This window comes from Triticum aestivum, chromosome 1A, assembly GCF_018294505.1.
Source record: "Triticum aestivum cultivar Chinese Spring chromosome 1A, IWGSC CS RefSeq v2.1, whole genome shotgun sequence".
Classification (NCBI taxonomy): Eukaryota; Viridiplantae; Streptophyta; class Magnoliopsida; order Poales; family Poaceae; genus Triticum; species Triticum aestivum.
The window spans coordinates 259,157,615-259,173,190 of NC_057794.1; positions in this window are offsets into that span (position 1 = coordinate 259,157,615).

A 15,576-nucleotide genomic window follows, 5' to 3' on the forward strand; every position below is an offset into this window, starting at 1 on the left:
GAGAGGGTGCTACTAAGGAGAAGGAGAAGAACACCGGAAGGGTGGTGATGCCAAGAAGGGCAACACTTCCCTTCCCAACCAAGCCGGCGACTTTAACCCTTCTTATGTGTTGTGCCGTGCTAGTGATGGACATGTTTATGCCAAATTTGTTGGCTCTCCTTATGAGTACATTGAATGGTCTATTTGGGTTCCTAAGACCCTTGTTACTAACATCAAAGGACCCATTACTAAATGGGTACCTAAAACCAAGCATTGATCTCTTGTAGGTGTTTGCTTCCGGTGGGGGATCATGGTTGCTCGATAGTGGAGCTACTAATCATATGACCGGAAGCAAGGACTTGGTGGTGGACGTGCAAAAGATTCCATCCATGCCCACCAATGTCGAGTGGGGTGATGCCTCGTCCTCCAAGGTATTGGGGCTTGGCAAGGTTGTCATTTCTCATGATCTTACGATCGAGAAGGTCATGCTTGTTGAGTCCTTGCATACAATTTACTTTCCGTTCGTCAACTTAGCACTCATGGGCTTTGCCACTTTCTTTGATATTGATACCGTGGCCCTCTTGTGGAGCAAGACTCTTAAAGTAGCCTTTGTTGGGCATGTCGAGAATGGTCTCTATGTGATTAACTTTTCGGAGCGACTCACTAAGACCGCGACATGCCTAATGGCTAAAGTTGACGTGGGATGGCTTTGGCATCGCCGTCTAGCCCATGTCAATATGAGATCTTTGCAAAGTCTTCTCAAGGGGGCCATGTCCGTGGACTAACAAATGTTAGTTTTGCTAAAGATCGTGCTTGCAGTGCTTGCATCGGAGGAAAGCTACATGAGAAGGCTCACCCTCCCACGACTATCATCTACTCGAAGAGGCCTTTGGAGCTCCTTCATATGGATCTCTTTGGGCCTCCATCCTTTGATAGTCTTGGGGGTAGAAAGTATTGCTTGGTGATTGTGGATGATTATTCAAGATACACTTGGGTATATTTCTTCAAGAGGAAGAGCGAGACCCAACAAACCGTCATTGACTTTGCAAATGAAGCCCAACGTCAACACAATGCAAAGATCTTGACTATAAGAAGTGACAACGGCACCGAGTTCAAGAACTACACCTTGGATGAGTTTCTTAGTGATGAGGGGATCAAGCATCAATATTCCGCACCTTACACCCCTCAACAAAATGGTGTAGCGGAGAGGAAGAACCGGGCGTTGATGGATGCGGCAAGGACCATGATGGCGGAGTTCAAGTCTCCATACAACTTTTGGGCAGAAGCCATCAACATCGCGTGTCATGCATCAAACCGGCACTACCTATGCAAAGGCTTGAACAAGACTCCATATGAGATACTCACCGGGAACAAGCCCAACCTCAAGTACTTCTGGGTGTTCGGGTGTAAGTGTTTCATTCTCAAGAAAGGTGTTCGTTTGTCTAAATTTGAGGCTAGAGCTCATGAGGGCATATTTGTTGGTTATGCTACAAACTCCCATGCTTACCGTGTCCTCAATAAGTCCACGGGACTTATTGAGGAAAATAACGGCTCCCAAGTGGAGCAAAGTGGCACTTGTGATGTAGGTGATGAAATTCCTCCCCAAGCCATAAGAAGAATGGGTGTTGGTTTTATCTTACGCATTGAGGAACCCCTTGTGGCCGAAGGAGAAGGATAATGTTTCACTCAAGTGGAGCCATCACCAACCCAAGGCCCACACACTTCCGAAGAACAAAGTGAAGGCCCTCAACCTCAAGAACAAGACCAAGGGCAAGGTCAATCTCAAGATGGTATTGTAACATCAAGTGATGCCCAAGGTCAAGTTCTCTCCTCCAAGCAAGTTCAAGATCAAGAGCTTCCTCGAGATCAAGAACAAGCTCAAGACGGAGCTCAAGATGATCAAGTGACCGCTCCTTGACTCACCCCCGAGGAGGAATTGGAGCGTCGTGCCGCCAAGATTGCTTCCAAGCTCTCCACCAAAGATCATCTCATGACAAATGTGCTTGGAAGCTTAAGAAAGGGGGTAAGCACTCGTAGACAATTAGCAAACTATTGTGAACATCATGCGTTTGTCTCTTGTGTTGAACCCCAAAAGGTCTATGAGGCGCTCGAAGATCCGGATTGACTCAATGCCATGCATGAAGAACTCAACAACTTCGAGCACAACAAGGTGTGGAGATTGGTGCCAAGGCCAACGGGGAACCATAACGTCATTGGAACCAAGTGGATATTCAAGAACAAGCAAGATACTCATGGGATTATCATTCACAGCAAGCCTCGTTTGGTAGCACAAGGCTACTCCCAAGTCGAGGGTATCGACTATGGTGAAACCTTTGCTCCCGTTGCTCGCCTTGAATCCATTCGCATGTTGATTGCATATGCTTCTCATCATAACTTTAAGTTACAACAAATGGATGTGAAGAGTGCTTTTCTTAATGGTCCTATTAATGAGTTTGTATATGTCAGCACCCCCCTAGGTTCGAGGATCCCTACTTTCCCGATCATGTGTATCAACTCGATAAGGCACTCTATGGCCTTAAGCAAGCCCCACGTGTGTGGTATGACCACCTTACCGAGTTGTTGCAAGATCGTGGTTTTGAAATTGGGAAAATCGACCCCACTCTTTTTACTTAGAAGGTCAAAGGGGAGTTGTTTGCGTGCCAACTATATGTTGATGATATTCTCTTTGGTTCCGCTAACAAAGCTTTCAATGAGGAATTTGCCACGCTCATGACCTCCAAGTTGAAGATGTCCATGGTCCATGATGGGAGAGTTGAAGTTCTTCCTTGGTTTCGAAGTCAAACAAAGAAGAGAAGGAACCTTCATCAACCAAGCCAAATACACTCAAGACATGCTCAAGAGATTAAAGCTAAGTGATGCCAAGCCGGCTTCCACTCCCATGCCCACCAAGTGCCAACTTGACATTGATCCCAATGGTAAAGCGGTGGATCAAAAGGTATATCGCTCCATGATTGGCTCCTTGCTTTACCTTTGTGCATCTAGACCGGATATCATGTTGAGTGTGGGAATTTGTGCACGGTTTCAAGATGCACCTAAGGAAAGCCACTTTGTGGCGGTCAAGCAAATCTTTCTCATACCCCAAACTTTGGCTTATGGTACCCAAGAGGAGCAAACTTCAAGCTTGTAGGATATTCGGACTCCGATTGGGTGGGAGACAAAGTGGATAGGAAGTCCACTTCCGGAGGGTGCCAATTTCTTGGTTGCTCTTTGGTGAGTTGGTCTTCCAAGAAACAAAGTTGTGTGTCTCTCTCGTCCACCGAAGTGGAGGATGTGGCGGCCGGTAGTTGTTGTGCACAACTTCTTTGGATGAGGCAAACTTTAAAGGATTATGGTGTCATTTGTGACAAAGTGCCTCTTTGGTGTGACAAAGAAAGTGCCATCAAGATTTCTCTCAACCTGGTCCAACACTTCAAGACGAAGCATATTGAGATTCGGCATCACTTCATCCAGGATCACATTAGGCGAGGGGAGATTGAGCTCAACTATGTCAACACTCATGATAAACTTGCAGATATCTTCACGAAGCCCTTGAATGAAGCAAGATTTCGCGAGTTAAGGCATGAGCTAAATATCATTGATTCGAGCAATGTTGCTTGAACCTTTCACACCCCACCATACTCAACTTGATGTCTTGTTTAGATGTAGGCATGGACATAGGGGGAGTGTGGTTCTCTCAATGAACCTTCCCTCCCCTTGTTTTGCATAAACTAATCAAACTCTTTCATTCTAGCCATTTTTGATGGTTCTTGTGCTTCAAAGATGAGTTTTGGTCATGGGCCCAAGGTTAAAATCTTCGCGGCACCATACCTCCAGACTCAAACATAGGTGGCCTCGGCCACCGCCCTCTCTTGTAGGAGTGTGTGTTCTTCGTCTTCTTTGTGTTTGCTTTGCATGTGTGTTTTCTCTTGTTTTCTTATCGTTTTACCTTCTTGAGCTAAGCCGTTTTGGCCAGTCTTTTTGCGGCTGAGCGGTACTACCGCTGGGTGCGCGGTACTACCGCTGATGAACGGCAAGCGGTACTACCACCCACCCCAGCGGTACTACCACTATGGGGCGGGCGATGGGGGTTATGTGGGGCCGGGGGAGTTGCTTTTCTCCCCCATACCCATTCGCCCCACTTTCTCATCTTCCTCGTCGCTCCAGAGACGTCTCACTACAGGAGGGCTTCGGTCGGCCGCCGTCTTTGTGTCGTTCCTCTCCAGTTCCTCCGGTGGAGTCGATCCCCACCGCGTCCTCTTGCCATGGATGCCGGTATTTCCCCCATTCCCGTTCTCTCTTAGCCTAGATCTCACATCTAGTTGTTAGGGGCAATAGGCATTGCTTTTCTCGATTTTTGGCTAAGTCGAGGCTTGAGTAGGATGGAGATGACATTTAGGCCTTTTGGGTTGATGATTGGTAGGCTTATTTTTGAATTTGGCATCCACGGTAGTGCCGGATCTATCCACGGCAGTAGGGAACCGCCATTCCCCGTCTGGAGTGGTACTACCGTTCTTCTTGCACAGTACTACCGCTCGAGCGGTACTGCCGCGGTGGGGTCGCGGTACTACCGCTGGATGCCCAATTCCATTATTTCCTACCACTCTTTGATCCATGTTGTATTGTTTGGATGCTTATGCTCTTTCTTTCGTGTTGTTTCTTCTGCTTGTGTGTTTGGTTCCAGGTGATGAACATCCTGAGCAGCAAGTCCACCGTGTCAACCCCGGACGTGCAACGTCCAAGCGCTACCGCACCTCTGAGGCAACGGCGACCTCTTCAAGTGCTCTGCCAAGTGTTCCTCCAAGTGTTCTGCCTCAAATGAAGAAGATGAGTGTGTCCAAGCCCAAGCCAAGGGCCAAGTCTGTGACAGAGATGTCCGCCAAGGAATTCTAGGAGAAGCATCGGCGCAACCCCTATGAGGTCGATCAAGAGCCTGCCTTGGTCAACCGCCCGTTCTGGAACCGCTTTCAGTATGTTGTCTACTTTGATGTGATCAAGGACAAGAAGAACCTTTTTGTTGACGTTTTCTCCATCGATGTTGCCTTTATGGAGAAGGATTCAGACTACTTTGGGGAGGCTCTTCAGATGTGCTATCTGTTGAACATCCTCAGGATAATGCAGTTCAACAAGGATTTTGATGCAGATTTGGTGGCTCAGTTTTATGCCACCGTCCATCCTGGGACAGATGAGGACAGAACTCTGACCTGGATGACAAATGGCAGGCTGCTTACTGTCAAGTGGAAGACCTTCATGGAGCTTCTTGAAGTTGAGGATCAAGGTCTTGAGAACCCAGTTGGCTTTCACCCTCACCGCAATGCAACTTCCACTCACAAGCAATCTCTCTGGCCATACTGTACCTTGAATATTAACCCAGTGACTCAGAAAGAGACCTATGAGCTGCCAGCATTTCTGGATATTCTCCATCGCATCTTCAGGGAGACACTCTTCCCTCGCATAGGCAACTTGGATATGTTACACTCTTATCTTGTGGACATGCTTCTTTTCTGTCAACATGAGAAGGAAGAAAACACTGGAGACTCTTTGGATATCTCTCATGTCATGTGGTCTGAGTTGGTTTCCGCCGTCTCTGAGTGCAAGTGCCCTATCTATGGACCGTTTATCATGTTGCTCATTGAGAAGGCCTGGGAGCGTGTGTATCCTAGGGTGGTGCTGGAGACTAGGGATCTAGTTTCTCATGAGATCAAGCGTCTGAGGAAGAAGGAGGACTGGGGCACCACTGCTCCGAGTTCTGGTGTTCCGCCTGGAGCTGCTGACATGGAGACCGAGGTTGATGCTGATGATGACGATGACTATGGGTCATCTGGAGCAGAACCCTCTTGGGCAAAGAAGCTCAAGCGCAAGATGAAGAAACTCTTCTGCATGGAGTCTCACAGTCAGTACATGACTCATGTGGCTGAGAAGCAAGCCAGGAGTCGTCACAAGGAGCTCGTGCATCAGTTGGGTGCGACCGTTGCCAGCGGATCTGAGGGCAAGATCACTGATGAGGAGTGGATTCAGCAGCACTGTCCGTGGACCGACTCAGACACCGAGCAGTTTCCGACCGATGACAGCGGTGCAGACGATCACGCTGGGATATGATGTTCGAGATCCTTAGTTGGCTATCACCTAGAGTCATAGCTTTGCTCTTTGGCTTTTTGGTGTCTTGATGACAAAGGGGGAGAGAGTTTATGGATTTTTGTTGTCGAGTTGCGAGTGTGTGTTTGTGTGGCGTGGTTGCCTTGCCTGTCTTTCTCGCAAACTTTTTTTCTCGTGTTGAACCTTTCTTGCGTTGGTTTGGTTGTGCTCGTGAGACTTATCTTTCATATGGTGTAAGACATATGCACTCTATCGCATCTTATTGAGCTTATGTTATCTTGTGCTAGTTATGCTATGCTCTTATCTAATATCTTGCTTAGTGTTAGCCTTATGTTGCAAGATATGCATTGTCTCTAAAATATAGGGGGAGTGTTGATCCTAGTATGTGTGTCGTGCAGTCCAAAGCACTTTTCTAGATAGCACACATCTAGGAGGAGCCCATCTATATTTTAGAGATGTGGGGTTTGCTTATGTCATATATTTTTCCCTTTGTGCAAATCCCGTATTGTCATCAATCCACCAAAAAGGGGGAGATTGTAAGGGCACATTATACATAAGGTGTTTTTGGTGATTGATGACAATGATTTTGCGGACTAACCATGTGCTTTGAGCTTTTCAGAGATTCATCCTTTGGCACGAGACGATTCTTACCCCTCGGAGTTTTTATTCAAGACGGTGTAGCTCTTTCATTTCTAGTTTGGTGGACTTGTCTCGTAGGAGTCTCCGTACTATCAAGAGGGGGTACGCTTTGGTAAGGCTATGGTGGAATCAACACGTACACTTCCTTTTCGCACCCTCTGAGCCTTCCCGCGTCGATGGAGGTCTCTTTCCCTGCTTTATGAGCTTGTTTTCGTCCGAGCGGTAGTACTGCGGTGCCCAGCGGTAGTACCGCTTGTGGGTCCTCATCCGCAGTACCGCTGCGGTACCGGCCTCCTACCTTGTCGACTCGAGGGGGTCGCCTCTCGTGTCGGATTGTGCGGCACTAAGCAACGGCAGTAGAAGCGGTAGTACTGCTCGAGAGCGGTAGTACCACCCTACCACCGCGGCAGTACCGCACTGGGTCTGTTTCCTGCTCATACACCAGCCCTCCCAGACTGCACAGCAGTACCGCGAGGGGGAGCGGTAGTACCGCTAGTCCCAGTGATAGTACCGCTGCTCCCTGCGGTAGTACCGCCCTCTGCAGGGATGTTTTTGGGGTAACGGTTGGATTGTTCCCCCCTCTATAAAAGGGGGTCTTCTTCTTCAACATTGACTTACCGCTTCCCCCAAAAGCTCCATTAATGCTCCAAGCTCCATTTTCGCCCGATCTCTCTCCCCAGCCAATCAAACTTGTTGATTTGCTCGGGATTGGTTGAGAAGGCCCCGATCTACACTTCCACCAAGAGAAATTTGATTCCCCCACTAATCCCTAGCGGATCTTGTTACTCTTGGGTGTTTGAGCACCCTAGATGGTTGAGGTCACCACGGAGCCATATTCCATTGTGGTGAAGCTTCATGGTGTTGTTGGGAGCCTCCGATTAAGTTGTGGAGATTGCCCCAACCTTGTTTGTAAAGGTCCAGTCGCCGCCTCCAAGGGCACCAATAGTGGAATCACGGCATCTCGCATTGTGTGAGGGCGTGAGGAGAATAAGGTGGCCCTAGTGGCTTCTTGGGGAGCATTGTGCCTCCACACCGCTCCAACGGAGACGTACTTCCCCTCAAAAGGAAGGAACTTCGGTAACACATCCTCGTCTTCATCAGCTCCACTCTTGGTTATCTCGTACCTTCACTTGAGCAAGCTTATTTGTATTATTTCCATTGCTTACTTGTGTGCTTGTTGTTGTTGCATCACATAGGTTGCTCACCTAGTTGCACATCTAGACAACCTACTTTGATGCAAAGTTTAATTTGGCAAAGAAAATCTAAAAATTGTTACTTGCCTATTCACCCCCGCCCCCTCTAGTCAACTATATCGATCCTTTCAATAAGTAGCCCTCATATAGATTCATATGGAAATTTAATTTTCTTTCTAGGAAAGTGTTCCATGTCCTTCCTTAACAGAAGTTGAAATATAATGTTTCCTTCTTTCATATCAATAATTGCACCAATCGTTCTAAGGCAAGGTCTACCAAGAATAATAGGACATGTAGGATTGCAATCTATATCAAGAACAATAAAATCTACGGGCACATAATTCCTATTTGCAACAATAATAACATCATTAATCCTTCCCATTGGTTTCTTAATAGTGGAATCTGCAAGATGCAAATTTAAAGAACAATCATCAAATTCACGGAAACCTAGCACATCACAAAAAGTTTTTGGAATCGTGGAAACACTAGCACCCAAATCACACAAAGCATGGCATTCATAATCTTCAATATTAATATTAGTAGTAGGTTCCCACTCATCATAAAGTTTTCTAGGGATAGAAACTTCCAATATATTCAAGCTTTTGTTCAAAAGATTGCATCATAGCATCAAGGATATGTTTAGTAAAAGCTTTGTTTTGATTATAGGCATGAGGAGAATTCAACATGGATTGCAACAAGGAAATACACCCTATTAAAGAACAATTATCATAATTAAATTCCTTGAAATCCAAAAGAGTGGGTTCATTGCTACCTAAAGTTTTGACCTCTCCAATCCCACTTTTATCAATTTTGGCACCAAGATCTAAAAACTAGGAATCAATGGGACGCCTTTTAACTAAAGTTGACTCATCTCCAGTCCCATATTTATCAAGATTTATATTGGAAAACAAACATTCAATAGGGGTCACATCAATTACTTTAATATCTTCATCATTATTTTCACGGAAACTAGAAGAACATGTTTTTACATACCATTCTCGTTTAGCATGCATCTTAGCGGTTCTTTCTTTGCACTCATCAATGGATATTCTCATAGCTTTCAGAGACTCATTAATATCATGCTTGGGAGGAATAGATCTAAGTTTCAAAGAATCAACATCAAGAGAAATTATATCCACGTTCCTAGCCAAATCATCAATCTTAAGCAATTTTTCTTCAATCAAAGCATTGAAATTATTTTGCGAACTCATAAATTCTTTAACACTATTCTCAAAATCAGAGGGCATCTTATTAAAATTTCCATAAGAATTGTTGTAGGAATTACCATAATTATTAGAGGAATTGCTAGGAAACGGCCTAGGATTAAAATTACCTCTATACGCATTAATACCAAAATTGTTCCTACCAAAAAAATTCACATCCATATATTCATTATTATTTTCAATCAAAGTAGACAAAGGAATATCATTAGGATCAATAGAACCACCCTTGCTAGCAAACAATTTCATAAGCTCATCCATCTTTACACTCAAAACATTAATCTCTTCAATTGCATGCACCTTTTTACTAGTGGAAGCTCTTTTTGTATGGCATTGAGAATAATTAACCATAATATTGTCTATGAGTTTAGTAGCTTCTCCTAAAGTGATTTCCATAAAAGTGCCTCCCGCGGCTGAATCTAAAAGATTTCTAGAAGCAAAATTCAACCTGGCATAAATTTTTTGTATAATCATCCACAAATTCAAACCATAAGTAGGGCAATTTCGTATCATCAATTTCATCCTCTCCCAAGATTGTGCAACATGTTCATGATCAAGTTTCTTAAAATTCATAATATCGTTCCTAAGGGAGATGTTCTTAGGAGGAGGAAAATGCTTGAAAATAAAAGCATCTTTACACTTATTCCATGAATCAATACTATTTTTAGGCAAAGATGAAAACCAAGTTTTAGCACGATCCCAAAGTGAGAACGGAAATAGCTTCAATTTAACAATCTCATTATGCACATCCTTTTTCTTTTGCATATCACACAAATCAATGAAATTGATTAGATGGGATGCGGCATCTTCACTAGGAAGGCCGGAAAATTGATCTTTCATAACAAGATTCAACAAAGCGGCATTAATTTCACAAGATTCCACATTAGTAGCGGGAGCAATCGGAGTGCTAATAAAATCATTATTATTGGTATTGGAAAAGTCACACAATTTGGTATTCTCTTGAGCCATCGTGACAAAGCAAGCAATCCAACACACGAGCACACAAAAGAAGCAAACGGGGAAGATGAACGGAAGAGGGGCGGAGAAAAGGAGAATGACGAATAATTTAATGCAAGAGATGAGAGTTTATGATGGGAACTTGGTATGTCTTAACTTGGCGTAGATCTCCCCGACAACGGTGCCAAAAATACTTCCTGCTACTTCTTGATCTTGCGTTGGTTTTTCCCTTGAAGAGGAAAGGGTGATGCTGCAAAGTAGAGATAAGTATTTCCCTCAGTTTGAGAACAAAGGTATCAATCCAGTAGGAGACAACACACAAGTCACCGAATACCTACAAAAACAAACAAACAACTTGCACCAACACGATAAAGGGGTTGTCAATCCCCTCACGGTTACTTACAAAAGTGAGATCTAATAGAGATAGATAAACGATAAAGTAAATATTTTTGGTATTTTTGGTTTATAGTTCGGAAAGTAAAATATTGCAAAATAGTAAATCGGAAACTAATATTGTAGATTGGAAACTTATATAATGGAAAATTGACCCGGGGGCCATAGGTTTCACTAGAGGCTTCTCTCAAGATAGCAAATAATATGGTGGGTGAACAAATTACTGCCGAGCAATTGATACAAAAGCGTAAAGTTATGATGATATCTAAGGCAATGATATAGGCATCATGTCTGTGTCAAGTAGACCGAAACTATTCTGCATCTACTACTATTACTCCACACATCGACCACATCCAGCATGCATCTAGAGTATTAAGTTCATAAGAACGGAGTAATGCATTAAGTAAGATGACATGATATAGAGGAATTAACTCAAGCAATATGACGAAAACCCATGTATTTATCCTCGATGGAAACAATACAATACGTGCCTTGCTGCCCCTGCTGTCACTGGGAAAGGACACCGCAAAATTGAACCCAAAGCTAAGCACTTCTCCCATTGCAGGAAAAACCAATCTAGTTGGCTAAACCAAACCGATAGTTCGAAGAGAATTACAAAGATATCAAATCATGCATAAAAAATTCAGAGGAGATTCAAATAATATTCATAGATAAGCTGATCATAAATCCACAATTCATTGGATCTCGGCAAACACACCGCAAAAGAGTACTACATCGAATAGATCTCCAAGATCATCGAGGAGAACATGGTATTGATTATCAAAGAGAGAGAAGAAACCATCTAGCTACTAGCTATGGACCCGTAGGTCTAAAATAAACTACTCACGCTTCAACGAAAGGGCAATAGAGTTGATGTAGAATCCCTCCGTGATCGAATCCCCCTACGGTAGGACGCCGGAAAAGGCCCCTAGATGGGATCTCATGGGTATAGAAGGTTACGGCAGTGGAAAAGTGTTTTCGTGGCTCCCCCTGTTGGTTTGGAGATATATGGGTATATATAGGTGAAAGAATTAGGTCAGGAGGTGCATGAGGGGCCCACAAGGGTGGGGGCGGGCCCTCCGTACTTGTGGCCACCTCGTGGCTCCTCCGACTTCATCTCCAAGTCTCCTTGTTGTCTTCTAGTCCAAGAAAAGTCATCGCGAAGGTTTTATTCCGTTTGGTATTCCTTTTCTGCGAAACTCAAAAACAAGGAAAAAACAAGAGCTGGCACTGGGCTCTAGGTTAATAGGTTAGTCCCAAAAATATATAAAATAGCATATAAATGCATATAAAACAACAAAACAGATAATATAATAGCATGGAACAATAAAAAATTATAGATACGTTGGAGACGTATCACTGCTCCGCATTCACGCTGGCCCAGAGCGGACATGACTGATTGATGCTGCTGGCATTGAAGCGCCTCACTAGACGAGGGCACTGCCCATGTTGCGTCCACAATCTCCATGCATGTTCGATGCTGGAGAGACGTTTACTGGAGGGGACAAATATCTACCACACCCGTTCAATGCCCGTCCCTCCATCTGGTGCCATTAAACATGCTCGCCAACCAAGAAACCAACTCTGGTGCCCGTGCATTGATGTGCCCGGACGCTTGGCCTCAACGGCATCCAAAATTTAAAGGCGGACATACCCGGCAAACAACACACACAACCCCATCCGCTCCACGTCTTCTTCCCGAGCACCACATCCGCCATGACCGCTAGCGGGATCGCTCTATGGAAGAGCCTGATACGTCTCCAATGTATCTATAATTTATGAAGTATTCATGCTGTTATATTATCATTCTTGGATGTTCTACAATCATTTTATAGCAACTTTATATCATTTTTTTGGGACTAACCTATTGACATAGTGCCTAGTGCCAGTTGCTGTTTTTTGCTTGCTTTTTACATCGCAGAAAATCAATACCAAATGGAGTCCAAATGCAGAGAAACTTTTTGGAGATGTTTTTTGGGCCAGAAGACATCTAGTGGGCCAAAGAAGTGCCAAAGGGGAGCCCCGAGGGGGACACAACCCACGAGGGCATGCCTAGCGGCCCAGGCGCACCTAGGTGGGTTGTGCCCAACTCGGTGGCCTCCCGCACCGCCTCTTCACCCAATAAATTCCCAAATATTCTAAAAACTCTAGGGGAGTCGATAGATCAAATGTTCCGCCGCCGCAAGCCTCTGTAGCCATGAAAAACCAATCTAAACCGCGTTCCGGCACCCTGCCGGAGGGGTAAATCATCACCGGTGGCCATCTTCATCATTCCAGCAGCCATCATGATGAGGAGGGAGTAGTCCACCCTCGAGGCTGAGGGTTTGTGCCAGTAGCTATGTGTTTAATATCTCTCCCTCTCTCTCATGTTCTTGAGATATCATGATCTTTATGTATCGCGGGCTTTGTTAATATAGTTGGATCCTATGGTGTTTTCCCCTCTCTATCTTGTTGTGAATTGAGTTTTCTCTTTGAGATTTCATTGAATACTTTTATGCATTTGAGAACACTTGATGTATGTCTTGCTATGAATACCCACAGTGACAATGGGGTATCATATTTATTCACTTGATATGTGTTTTGGCACTCAACTCGCGGATTCCCGAGGTGACATTGGGGTAATCTATGCATAGGGGTTGATGCACGTTCTCGTATTTGTTTCTCCGGTAGAAATCTTGGGGCACTCTTTGAGGTTCTTTGTGTTGGATTGAGTATGATGAATCTGAAATTGTTTGATGCATATCATATAATCAACTCACGGATACTCGCCGTGACATTGGAGTATCTAGGTGACATTAGAGTTGGTTGATGTGTATCATATGGTGTTATTTTAGTACGAACTCTTGGTTAGATCGATCGGAAAGAATAGCTTGGTGTTATTTTAGTACGAACTCTAGGATAGATTGATCAGAAAGAATAGCTTTGAGGTGGTTTTGTACCCTACAAACAATTTCTTCTTATGTTCTCCGATAGATAAGAACTTTGGAGTGATTCTTCATCGCACGTGAGGGATGGTTATATGATCCAATTATATTAGCATTGTTGAGAGATTGCAATAGCGAAAGTACGGACCCTAGGCCTCATTTTTAAGCATTACAATGTCGTTTGTACTCACTTTTGTTACTTGCTACCTTGTTTTTTATTGTTTCTATTACAAAAAACAATATCTACTATCATTACTACACTTGTATCATCATCTCTTCGATGAACTAGTGCACCTATACAATTTACTATTCTATTTGGTGTGTTGGGGACACAAGAGACTTTTTGTTATTTGGTTGCAGGGTTGTTTGAGACATGCCATCTTCATCCTACACCTCCCACGGATTGATAAACCTTAGGTCATCCACTTAAGGTAAAATTGCTACTGCCCTACAAAACACCGCGCTTGGAAGCTGATACGTCTCCAACGTATCTATAATTTTTGATTGTTCTATGCTATTATATTATTTTTGGACTAACTTATTAAAATAGAGCCAAGTGCCAGTTTCAGTTTTTTCATTGTTTTTGAGCTTCGCAGAAAAGGAATACCAAACGGAGTCCAAACGGAATAAAACCTTCACGATGATTTCTCTTGGACCAGAACACACCCAGGTGACTTGGAGTGCAAGTCAGAAGAGCCACGAGGCGGCCACAAGGGTGGAGGGCGCGCCCCTTACCTTGTGGGCCCCTTGGTAACCCCCTGACCTATATCTTCCTCCTATATATTCACATATATTCCTAAACCACCAAAAGCATCCACGAAAACACTTTTCCACCACCGCAACTTTCTGTTCCTGTGAGATCCCGTCTTGGGGCCTTTTTCGGCATCCTACCTGAGGGGGATTCAATTATGGAGGGCTTCTACATCAACTCTATTGCCCTTCCAATGAAGCGTGAGTAGTTTACCTCAGACCTACGGTCCATAGCTAGTAGCTAGATGGCTTCTTCTCTCTCTTTGATTCTTAATACCATGTTCTCCTCGATGTTCTTGGAATCTATTCGATGTAATCTTCTTTTGCGGTGTGTTTGTCGAGATCCGATGAATTGTGAATTTATGATCAGCTTACTGTGAATATTATTTGAATCTTCTCTAAATTCTTTTATGCATGATTTGATATCTTTATAATTCTCTTCAAACTATTGGTTTGGTTTGGCCAACTAGATTGGTTTTTCTTGCAATGGGAGAAGTGCTTAGCTTTGGGTTCAATCTTGCGGTGTCCTTTCCCAATAACAGTAGGGGCAACAAGGCACGTATTGTATTGTTGCCATCGAGGATAAAAAGATGGGGTTTACATCATATTGCTTGAGTTTATTCCTCTACATTATATCATCTTACTTAATGCGTTACTCTGTTCTTCATGAACTTAATACTCTAGATGCAGGCAGGAGTCGGTCGATGTGTGGAGTAATAGTAGTAGATGCAGGTAGAAGTCGGTCTACTTGACATGGACGCGATGCCTATATTTCATAATCATTGCCTTAGATATCATCATAACTTTGCGCTTTTCCATCAATTGCTCGACAGTAATTTGTTCACCCACCGTATTATTTGCTATCTTAAGAGAAGCCTCTAGTGAAACGTATGGCCCCCGGGTCTATTTTTCATCATATAAGTTTCCGATCTACTATTTTGCAATCTCTTAGTTTCCGATCTATAAACCAAAAAACCCAAAAATATTTACTTTATCGTTTGTTTAGTTTTATCTATCTCTATCAGATCTCACTTTTGCAAGTGACCGTGAAGGGATTGACAACCCCTTTATCGCATTGGGTGCAAGTTGTTTCATTGTTTGTGCAGGTATTGGTGATTTGTGTGTTGTCTCCTACTGGATTGATACCTTGGTTCTCTAACTGAGGGAAATACTTATGTCTACTTCATTGCATCACCCTTTCCTCTTCAAGGGAAAAACCAACACAAGCTCAAGAAGTAGCAGGAAGAATTTTTGGCGCCGTTGCCGGGGAGATCTACGCCAAGTCAAGACATACCAAGTACCCATCATAAAACTATCATATCTTGCATTCCATTATTTTCCATTTGCCTCTAATTTTCCTCTCCCTCACTTCTAAAACGATTTCCGAAAAGATTTGCCTTTTCCTTCGCCCCTCTTTCGTTCGTCTTC